At 41.1% G+C, this 10952-nt stretch overlaps 1 non-coding gene across 1 annotated transcript; it reads left to right on the top strand.

Annotated features, from left to right (window-relative positions):
• The first annotated feature begins 10691 nt into the window (after window positions 1-10691).
• LOC128054885 (U7 small nuclear RNA) lies at window positions 10692-10752 on the top strand. The gene has a single exon (XR_008200033.1). It is a non-coding gene; the product is annotated as a U7 small nuclear RNA (small nuclear RNA).
• Window positions 10753-10952: the final 200 nt, after the last annotated feature.

Genomic DNA, 10952 nt, shown 5'->3' with positions numbered 1-10952 from the left:
AACTATCTCATTCTCTGTCGTCCCCTTCTTCTCCTGCTTTCAATCTTTCATAGCCTCAGTGTCTTTTCTAATGAATCGGCTCTTAGCATCAGGTGGCCAAAGTATTGGAGCTTCAGCTTCAGCATCAGTCCTTCAATGAATATTAAGGGTTGATTTCCTTTAAGATTGACTGGTTTGCTCTCCTTGCAGTCAAAGGGACTCTCAAAAGTCTTCTCCAACACCACAGCTCAAAAGCATCAATTCTTTGGTGCTCAGTTTTCTTTATAGTCCAACTCTCACATCCATACATGACTACTGGAAAAACCATAGCTTTGACTAGATAGACCTTTGTCAGCAAAGTAATGTCTCTGCTTTTTAATATGCTATCTAGGTTTGTCATAGCTTTTCTTCCAAAGAGCAATTTCATGGCTGCAGTCACCAATTGCAGTGATTTTGGAGCCCAATAAAATAAAGTCTATCACTATTTCCATTGTTTCCCCATCTATTTGCTATGAAGTGATGGGACTGGATGCCATGAGTTTTAAGCCAGCTTTTTCACTTTCTCACTTTCATCAAGAGGTTGTTTAGTTCCTCTTGGCTTTCTGCCATGAAGGTAGTATCATCTGCATATCTGAGGTTATTGATGTTTCTCCCAGCAGTCTTGATTCCAGCTTGTGCTTCATCCAGCCTGGCATTTCACATGATGTATTCTGCATGTAAGTTAAATAAGCAGGGTGACAATATACAGCCTTGATACATTCGTTTCCTAATTTTGAATCAGTGTGTTTTTCCATGTCCAGTTCTAACTGTAGTTTCTTGACCTGCATACAGATTTCTCAGGAGGCAGGTAAGGTGGTCTGGTATTCCCATCTCTTGAAGAATTTTCCATAGTTTGTTGTGATCCACACAGTCTCAGGCTTTTAGTGTCATCAATGAAGCAGAAGTAGATTTTTTCTGGAATTCTCTTGCTTTTTCTATGATCCAACAGATGTTGGCAGTTTGATCTCTGGTTCCTCTGCCTTTTCACTTAATCTCTCCTATTCATAGCTCTCTCATACCTTCTCACTAATAGAAGTGTCCAGCTGTATGACTGGAAAGGACAGAGGTTATGTGACATTATAGTGACAAGAAGGATTTTCAGGTGCCCCTCCCTTGCTGATCTGCTGGATCCTAACTGGGACTTCAGTGATGTGGCAGGTACTGCCTGCCCTCTGAACAGAGGCTCTGGAAGTACAACTGGCTATCTTGGTCTTTTTGTTCAGGTAATGAGCAAACTTCACCCATGAGAGCAACCACTGTATACCACCATGGTGGCCATCCCAGAAAGGTGTGGGGCTCCCATGCAACTCAACCAGTGTAGGGCTGCCCAAGTTAACACACATAAAAGGAGGCTATATGTTGACATCTTCAATTGCACCCTTGGGTATATACTATTAAAGACAGATATTTGCAAGCCTAGAGTGGCTGTCTGATTATCCCATCTGGAGACAAGCCTGCTATAGTCTCAGCCAATTGACCCTGATCTCAGAAGTCCCACCTCTGGCAGCCTCTTCCACCTGCCCCAGTCCCTGCTCTTTCTATAGGGTTTTTAGCACCCCTATAGCTCTTCAGGTTGCAGTGACTAGTACTTCCTTGGCCCAGAATGCTCCTGATAGCAGTGCCTGTGATCAGTAAAACACCATCCAGCTGGGTTTATAATTCTCTCAGGGGATCCAGATGTCCTATCTCCTGCCTCCCCATCCTCTGTGGCGTCCAGAGTCCCCCATCTTTGGTGTCTTCCTCTCTACTCTGTGATCCCAGAATTTAGAGCTCTCAGTGTACTCTAGCCTCCCACATCAAAGCATCAAGCACATTCCTCTTCACGTCTTCCAGCTCCATGAAGGTGGAGACCACATCTGCTCTGTTCACTCTGGAGTTCACACTGAGTTCCTAGACAGGGCATTGTAGATGCTCAAGGCATATTGAGGGATGAACAAACAAAAGAATGGATGAATGCATACATACATAAATGAGGTTCTACGCCAATGCAGCCCTGAGAGGGGCATTTGCTGCCCAGCCCTTGACTTTGGTAATCCTGGGGATGCTGGTGCTATCTTCGGGGTCTGTTAGAATTCAGATAGGATCCTTGGATAGGATCTTGTTTCTACTCTGATGGTGACTTCACTGTGTCTGGATGCCAGATTAGATTCTAATAGCAGGAGACACGAGGGAGGTTGGGCATTCAAAAACACTGTTTCCTGACATCTGGACAGAGAGAGAGAGAGCTAAGTGCTACCAGGAGATGAGCCATACCCCATCTTCACCTTGCTTTGTATTGCACTGTCTTACACTTATTAAGAGGTGAGAATTTCCCCATCATGATTTAACAAACAACTCTAATAAGTACATTTTATGGTCCAGGTCATATCCTTTCAAGAGCCTCATTATTTTAAATCAGTTTTATAGCAATAAGAGAATAAAATGTACCATAAATTATTTTTCACTAAACGTCAATTAGTGGTTCTCTTTAAGCACTGCTTCTAAATCCAAAGGAAGAAAGTTATTTGTGCTAAATATGTTGCTATGATAGAATGTGTCAAAAATGTAAGTTCATGTTAATTTTAATCCGAGAGAAACCATAAAAGTCTTTTATTTTCATTAAAAAAAAAATGCTGCTTTTTTATTGCCAACATCTGAAAAAAATGCCTGTGGATTTTTGCTGCCATTGTTTATTTATTTATTGTTTATTCATTTATAAAATTTTTGTTGCTATTGTTTTTGCCAACATCTGAAAAAAAGTGCTTATGGAAAAAAATGCTTGTGGATTTCTGTTGCCATTGTTTATTTATTTAAAACTAAGTTTCCCTTATTTTAAAAAAGTTACAGATTTTTTTTTACTGTAATTGGCTCTGGCCAGCCATAAATTCAGGGAGGAAACTAGGCTTTTTCTTATACTATGAGTAAGTTACCTAGACAAGTGTTCTAATGCTCTTGTTTTTATGCCAACCGCCTCTGTTCAGGATGTATTTATTGAAAACTTCCTCCAACTACTTCAGAGGTATACTTTTAAAGCAAAAGTATGATTTATTTCTAGCTTTTTGCTAGAGTGAAATACTCCACTTTTTCTTGGATGGAGGTGGGGAGATGCCATCCTGCTATGCTGTGGACTCTGACTCAGGACAAAATCGGATCCACACCATTGTGTCTCACAGCCCTCATTCATCCGAGCAGTTTTCATCCAGTATGGCTGGTCTGCTCCCCATGGGGTCAGCTGGCACTATCTCATGGCCACCTTTAAAGCAGGCTCCGTCAGGAATTCTGTGCTTGGTTAACCTCTCTTCCCCTTGGATTGCCCACCAGTCTTGCTCTAATAGAACATCATCCAAGAGATCTACTCTCCAGCATAGTGCTCACAGCCAACAGTACCTAAAATTTTCCAAGAGGATGCATCTTCAGTGCTCTTACCACACACAAGTACACACAAAATAATAATATTAATAACAATAATAATAAAGGAGGCAAAAGAAAAGCAGCCCCTTCCAGAAGGTGATAAATATGTCTGTGGCTTTGAAAGTGATTTATCCTCAAACTTATCAAGCTGTATACAATAACTATGTACATTTTTTTACAAGTCAATCATACCTCAATAAAGTGGTTTTTAAAAAATAAACATTTTTTTAATTAGGAAAAAAACCTTGGGTCATATCTCCCTTTCAGCTAATGACCCAGTATGGCTGGCTGCTAAAATCACATTATTTTTTTTTTCTCCAAGATCTCCTCTCCTGATCGCAGGCTGGGTGAGACTCAGCCTTCTGTTCACCCAGGAATAAAAGGTAATCATCAAGAGGCATCGTGCTATAAAATTCTATTTTCAGGTTTATAAACTCAAGTTATAAAAAACAGGAACATCCAAAATTAATGGGGATAAAGCAGTACTTTGAAAAGGCATTAGTAAAAGCAGAGCTGGTAACCAGTTTCAGTCTGGTTAAAATCAATATTTTCTTCTTTAACAACAAAAGCAAAGAAAGAATGGCATCAGGAAGCCAGGAAGGATCCCGATCTTGGAGTTAATGAGTTTCCCTACGCAAGTCCCATGTGTTCAGGCATGTTGATAGCATCACAGGCGTTATTTCAGGACAGCCAGGATGGAATCACAGAGCTATGCAGCATGTGTTTTGTAAGTTCAAATTTCAGTGAAGATTTCTACATTTACCCAAAACCCTTTGGAATGATTATGTAAGGATGTAAGCACAATTTTCTACTTCTACCTTGTTGGTATTGCGGTTTCGGTGTATCTCAAAATTTTTGTAACAGCAGTTTGAGATAGTGTGATTTGATTGAGTGAAATTTTCCAGGGTGAGTGCATGTAATTCATGTTTTTAAATACATGTTATAAAGTGTACGTTGCCTATTAGCTTTCTAGCAATCTCCTAACTCTTTAATTTTCATCCCTTTAATTTGTATTAAATGATTTTCTTTTTTCAGCATTATCTTCTTTATTCCTAACTTCAAGGAAATAATTATTTAAATGACCTTTCTACTAAACTTTGAAAATATTTTCCCTATCAGCCCCCATCTTTTTTAGTTATATTTTCTGCAACAGTTCTCAGTACTGTTGTCCAGAGACATAACAGTTAGCACTTACTGGCTGCTTACTATGTGCCAGGCACTGCATTATCTCATTTAATTTACTGAAAGCACAGTTGTAAATTCTCCTGTTGCTTTTGCTTAGGAGAATTTGCTAAAGCCCCATTTATTAGTGTGAGAATTAGTAGCAGTTTGCTGCTTGGAGTAGGCTAAAAACACATTCCACTCTGTATTCAAGCCAGGGGACTGAACTGGCTGCCGGGTCCAGCTGGCCATGGGAAATGTCTGGATGATTTCATTTAACGCCTTTAGAAATATTTCTCACCGGGCTAATTCAAGGAAAATGGCTTGTCATGGATGATATCTGACTATAATAAGCAGCTAAAGTGCTTTCCCAATAAATATTGTAAAATGAAACAGGTGTAAAGCCACAGTTGGAAAATCAGCAGCCGAAGAGTGCTGCAAGGATTACGGGCCACCTTTCCAGTAGAAGGCTGATGCCTGGGAGGTAGCAAGGACCTGTGTTAGCAGGGCATTTCCCCCACCTCCAGTGCTCTCTAGAAATTCATCATTTATTCAAGCATTCATTTAATAAATATTGATACACTACACAGAGGCACTTTTCTGGGTCTTAGCAGGACACGAAGATTAACGCTCTTCAGCCTTAAGGAGTTGCAGGCTAGTGGGATTTAGAGGATCTGGTAGGAGCTCTGGGAAGCACTGCCAACCCACATATGTGCAGAACGCTCCCTGCTGTGTGTAGAGAAAACCCAGGTCCCTGAGTTGAAGGAGGTACCATGGGGCAATGAGTCTGGATTGGGTAGAGAGAAAAGACCTGCAGAAGAATCTGAAAAAGAGCAAGGTGGTGGGTGCTGGGGGCAGGAAACAGCTCCTCTCTCCCCTGGAGGAATACCAGGGTTAGAGACCTTCGAGGTGAGAGCTGATCCCAGGCCTGTGGCCTGTGAGGCCCTCTTTCTGTGCAGAGGGGGTGGAGCAGAGCGGGTGGCAGGCAGCGGAGGAGACCCAAGGGCATACCTTGCAAGTCGCTCAACTGGCTTCTGTTTGCCTACCAGCCCTGAGACAGGAGTGAGCAACACCCTCAGCATCCAATGCAGAGTAGAGGGGCCCGAAGTTAGTGTATTCAGCAGAACTCCAGGGAGGTGGGAGCTGTGGGGTGGAACTGAGGCACCTTACACGACACAAAGAAAGGAGAGCCAAGGTTGTGAGGAAGTCAATGGCTCTTAAGGGAAAGAATGGGCCCTGAGATTCTCCTGACTCTAATACGTGCATCATGATGGTGATGATGACGAGGTACTGAATGTTTGCTGCTGCTGCTGCTGCTAAGTCTCTTCAGTCATGTCCAACTCTGTGCGACCCCAGAGACGGCAGCCCACCAGGCTCCCCCGTCCCTGGGATTCTCCAGGCAAGAACACTGGAGTGGGCTGCCATTTCCTTCTCCAGTGCATGAAAGTGAAAAGTGAAAGTGAAGTCGCTCAGTCATGTCCAACTTAGCGACCCCATGGAGTGCAGCCTACCAGGCTCCTCCGTCCATGGGATTTTCCCAGGCAAGAGTACTGGAGTGGGCTGCCATTGCCTTCTCCACTGAATGTTTACTATGTACTAAACATTTTTCTAGGTGCTTTACTTAATCTTGATAACACTGTATCACTCACTTAATCTTGATAACAACTGTATGAAGTAAACATTATCTTTACCCTCATTTGACAAATGATAAACCTGAGTACAAGAGAGGAGACAGAACTTCCCCCAAGTTCCCACATCTAATACCCACAATAGCTGGATTTCGAACCCAGGCTGTCTGCCCTGGACTCACACTGTTAATTACTTAGCAATTTTGCCCCCTCAAAAAGGTAATGCCTCAGAGAAATGAAAATCCTTACACTCATGATGCCAGCTCAGCATCAGTCAACACAGGAATCAAAGATGTATCTCAAAGAGCATATAATCAGGATAGCTCAGCCATATCAGTGCAGGACATGGCTTTTGGGTTTATTTGCTTTATTCTATCTGACTTGGAATTTGAGCAGAAGTTCATGCTAATGGGGTAAAGATATTAGCAGGTCCTAAAAGCCAGTAGGATAGCTAACCACCCCTGTGATGCTCTATGTGAACGCTAAAAAACATTTTGTTACAATTAACACGTGGATCAAGACCGGACCACATTTAGACATGAGCTTCCAATGGCCAACATCTCTTAAAATTCTAATATATCATTGCCAAGGTTGGAATTACACCATGCATGCTTATTCATTCAGTTGTGTCTGACTCTTTGAGACCCCATAGACCGTAGCCCTCCAGGTTCCTCTGTCCATGGAATTTTCCAAGCAAAAATACTGGAGTGGGTTGTCATTTCTTATTCCAGGGGATCTTCCCAATCCAGGGATTGAACCCATGTCCCTTGCATCTCCTGCATTGGGAGGCGGATTCTTTACCACTGTGCCTTTTTCCAGTAATGCTGTTATATCTTGAATTGGAGTTTGAAAAAACAAGGAAAATATTACTTCTGGATTTCAGGCTTTGGGTGAGGGACAGAGGGAGGAGGAGACTGATGAAGGCATATTTTAAAAATAGTTATGTGCACATAAAAACCTGCACATGAAAGTTCATAATAGCTCTATTCTCAAGCAAAAGCTAGAGATGATTCAGTTGCCATACAATAAGTGAAGAGTATAAAATGGTACATCCATACAGGGACCACCACTCAGTAACAACACATGAACTATTGAAACATGCCCCCCCAAGTTGTATGTGCTAATCATTAAAGTCCATTTCTGTGGGGCTGACCACCTATTCTTTCTTTCATATACTCTTAAAAAACACTCAGAAAAAAGTGACAATCCCATAATAGTCTGAGAAACAGAGTGCCTGGGCAGTTTGTGTTCGACATGGCTGTCACCAGTATTATACTGAGTTATGTGTGAGCAGCAGTATGCTGGAGCCAGCTTGTACCTTTCATCTTGTCCCAACTCCATGCTCAGTGACATCATAATGATGCCTAAAATTTGCTATGGTGGAACCATTTACATCACACGTGAATGCTAAATCACTTCAATCATGTCCGACTCCTTGCGACCCCATGGACTATAGCCCACCAGGGTCCTCTGTCCACGGGATTTTTCAGGCAAGAATTCTGGAGGTGGGTTGCCATTCCCTTCAGCAGGGGATTGTCCCAACCCAGGGATCGAACCCACGTCTCTTACATCTCCTGCATTGGTGGATGGGTTCTTTACCACCAGGGCCACCTGGGAAACCTCTTTACATCACAGAAATCAGAGGTCACTTCCAATCCTGAGAGCTGGTTACTAAAGCTTTACCAGCACATCACTGTGGATGAGTCATATGAATAAATTATTTTAGAAAGTTCCAAAGGTGGGCAGTGGGGATAATCCAAGACAGAGAAATCTAACTCAGTTCATATTTGGTAGCAACATCACTGTACGATCCCTCATGTATCACCACTTGACAATCAGTTCTGAACCAGTCACATTTCTCAAACCAGAAATAAGACTTGAGTGGAAAAGCCTGAGAGATCTGAATAATGAAAATATTTCAACTTTAATAAATAAAGTTCTTTCACATTTCTCAGGGACCCGTGAAAAATAAACATTTTTGAAATGTTCCAAAAGTTTCTGAAAGCCTGGGAAAATATACTGTTATCCAACACAATGAGACAAGTTGCTGAAAGGGAAAACGCACAGGCAAGGCTGGCTTTGGCCACCTGCAGGTGCCATGTATCCATCTGGAGGAAGGTGATTCAGCATCTACAAAAATTATTGCCTGAGTGCCTTACAAACAATTTGTAATGATCAAAAACCTATATCTTCAAAAAAGCATTTGACAATATCCAACACTCTTCTGTGATAAGGAAAAAAATTCTCAGAAAGCTAGGAATAAAGGGGAACTTTCCTAACTCAATACAAAATTTCTAAGAACAAAAACAAACAATCAAAAATGAATGAAAAAAACCCTATACAACTAAAAAGTGAAAGTCGCTCAGTCGTCTTTGACTCTTTGCAACCCCATGGCCTATACAGTCCATGGAATTCTCTAGCCAGAATACTGGAGTGGGTAGCCTTTCCCTTCTCCAAAGGGATCTTCCCAACCCAAGGATTGAACTCAGGTCTCCCACATTGCAGGTGGATTCCTTATCAGCTGAGCCACAAGGGAAGCCCAAGAATACTGGAGTGGGTAGCCTATCCTTTCTCCGATGGTACTTCCCAACCCAGGAATCTGGGGTTTCCTGCATTGCAAGTGGACTCTTTACCAACTGAGCTATCAGGGAAGCCCCTATACAACTAACATCATACTTAATAAAGAAACACTGAATGCTTTCTCCTTAAGATTAGGGAAAGGGCTAAATTGTTTCTTTCTCTTACTTAACATAGAAAGTGAAAGTGTTAGTTGCTCAGTCATGTCCAACTCTTTGCCACGCCGTGGACTGTAGCCCACCAGGCTCCTCTGCCCATGGGATTTTTCAGGCAAGAATACTGGATTGGGTTGCCATTCCGTTCTCCAGGGGATCTTCCCAACCCAGATTTCGAATCTGGATCTCGTGCATTGCAGGCAGTTTCTTTACTGCCTGTGCCATCAGGGAAGCCCCTATTCAACATAAGACTCTCACAATTCATTCAACATAGTATTGGAAGTTCCATGTTGTAATAGGGCAAGGAAAAGAAATAAAAGGCATTAAGATTGGAAATAAGGAAATTTAAATGTCCCTATTTTCAGATAACATTAGTGTCTTTGTAAAAAAGCCCAAGGAATATACAAAAACAAAGCAAAAAACAAAGTCCTTTCTAGAATAAGTGAGTTCAGTAGGGTTGTAGAATATAAGATTGATATTTTAAAAGTTAATCACATTTCTATGTATCAATACTAATATGTGGAGAATAAAATTAAAAACACAATACCATTCACAACAAAGAAAATGAATACCTGGATATAAACTAACAAAACATGTACAGAATCTTCATGCTGAAATTTATAAAACACTGAAGAAAGAACTCAAAAACCTAAATAATTGAGGGATATATGGTATTTGTGGATTGAAAGACTCAACATAGATGTAATTTATCCCTAAATCAATACACAGCTTTAATGCAATCGCTATTGAAGTCCCCAGCAAGAGTTTTTGTAGATTCAAACAGCATTATTCTAAAATTTGTACGAAAAGGCAAAGTAACTAGAATAGCTAAAAACCAATTTTGAAAAATAAAGTGGTAGAAATCATTCTGCTTGATATTAAAGATATCAAATATTAAAGATATTAAAGAGATATATGACTTAGCTCCATAGCTTGCGGGTTAGAGTGCTGGTCTTATAACCAGGGGTCACAAGTTCGAATCTTACTGGGGCCTAGGCAGAGTGTCTTTGCCATAAGGAGAGTGATTCTCTGTATTTTGAGCTTCCCTGGTGGTCAGACCGTAAAGAATCTGTCTGCAATGCAGGAGATCAGGGTTTAATCCTTGGGTAGGGAAGATGCCCTGAAGAATGGAATGGCTATTCATTCCAGTATTCTTGCCTGGAGAATTGCATAGACAGAGGAGCGTGACAGGCTACAGTTCATGGGGTCACAAAGAGACACTCAAGACTGAGCAACTAACATTTTCACTTTCACAATAATCAAGATGGTGTGGTATTTTAGAAGGACAAATGTATAGATCAGTGGAATAGAATACATAACCCATAAATAGACCCACACAAATTATACCCAACTGATTTTTTTTTTTTTATAAAAGTGCAAGAGCAATTCAGTGCAGGAAGGACAGCCTTTACAACAGATAGTACTGGAGCAGTGAGACATCAGAAGCCAAAAAACAAAATAAAACAGAACACAAATGGAAGAGCCTGGGCTTAAGCCTCTTGCATGCTCAGTCTCTCAGTTGTGTCCAAGTCTTCACTACCCTATGGACTGTGGACAACCAGGCTCCTCTCTCCATGGGATTCTCCAGGCAAGAATACTGGAGTGGGTTGCCATTTCCTTATCCAAGGGGTCTTCCCAACCCAGGGATTGAACACAGGTCTCCTGCATTGGCAGTCAGATTCTTTACCACTGAGCCACCAGAGATGCTCTTATAGAAAATTATATCAAAATGAATCACAGACTAAATATATAATTCAAAATTAAGTGTTATAGCTCTTCTAGAATTGGTCTAGTAGGTTTCTGGTCTTTATCAGAAGACCCCTCATAGGAAAAAAAAAAAGTGAACTATAACTTTTAGAAAAAAACTGGAGAAAAATTGGGGGATGTAGGACTAAATAAAGAAGTCTACAAAAACATAATCTATAAAAGGAAAAACTGATAAATTAGACCTCATCCAAAACTTTCAATTTTGCTATGCAAAAGATCTTAAAAGGATGAAAAGAAAAGCCACAAACTAGGAAAA

The sequence above is a fragment of the Budorcas taxicolor genome, chromosome 10, assembly GCF_023091745.1.
Source record: "Budorcas taxicolor isolate Tak-1 chromosome 10, Takin1.1, whole genome shotgun sequence".
Lineage (NCBI taxonomy): Eukaryota > Metazoa > Chordata > Mammalia > Artiodactyla > Bovidae > Budorcas > Budorcas taxicolor.
This window is presented reverse-complemented; position numbering and strand designations above follow the sequence as displayed.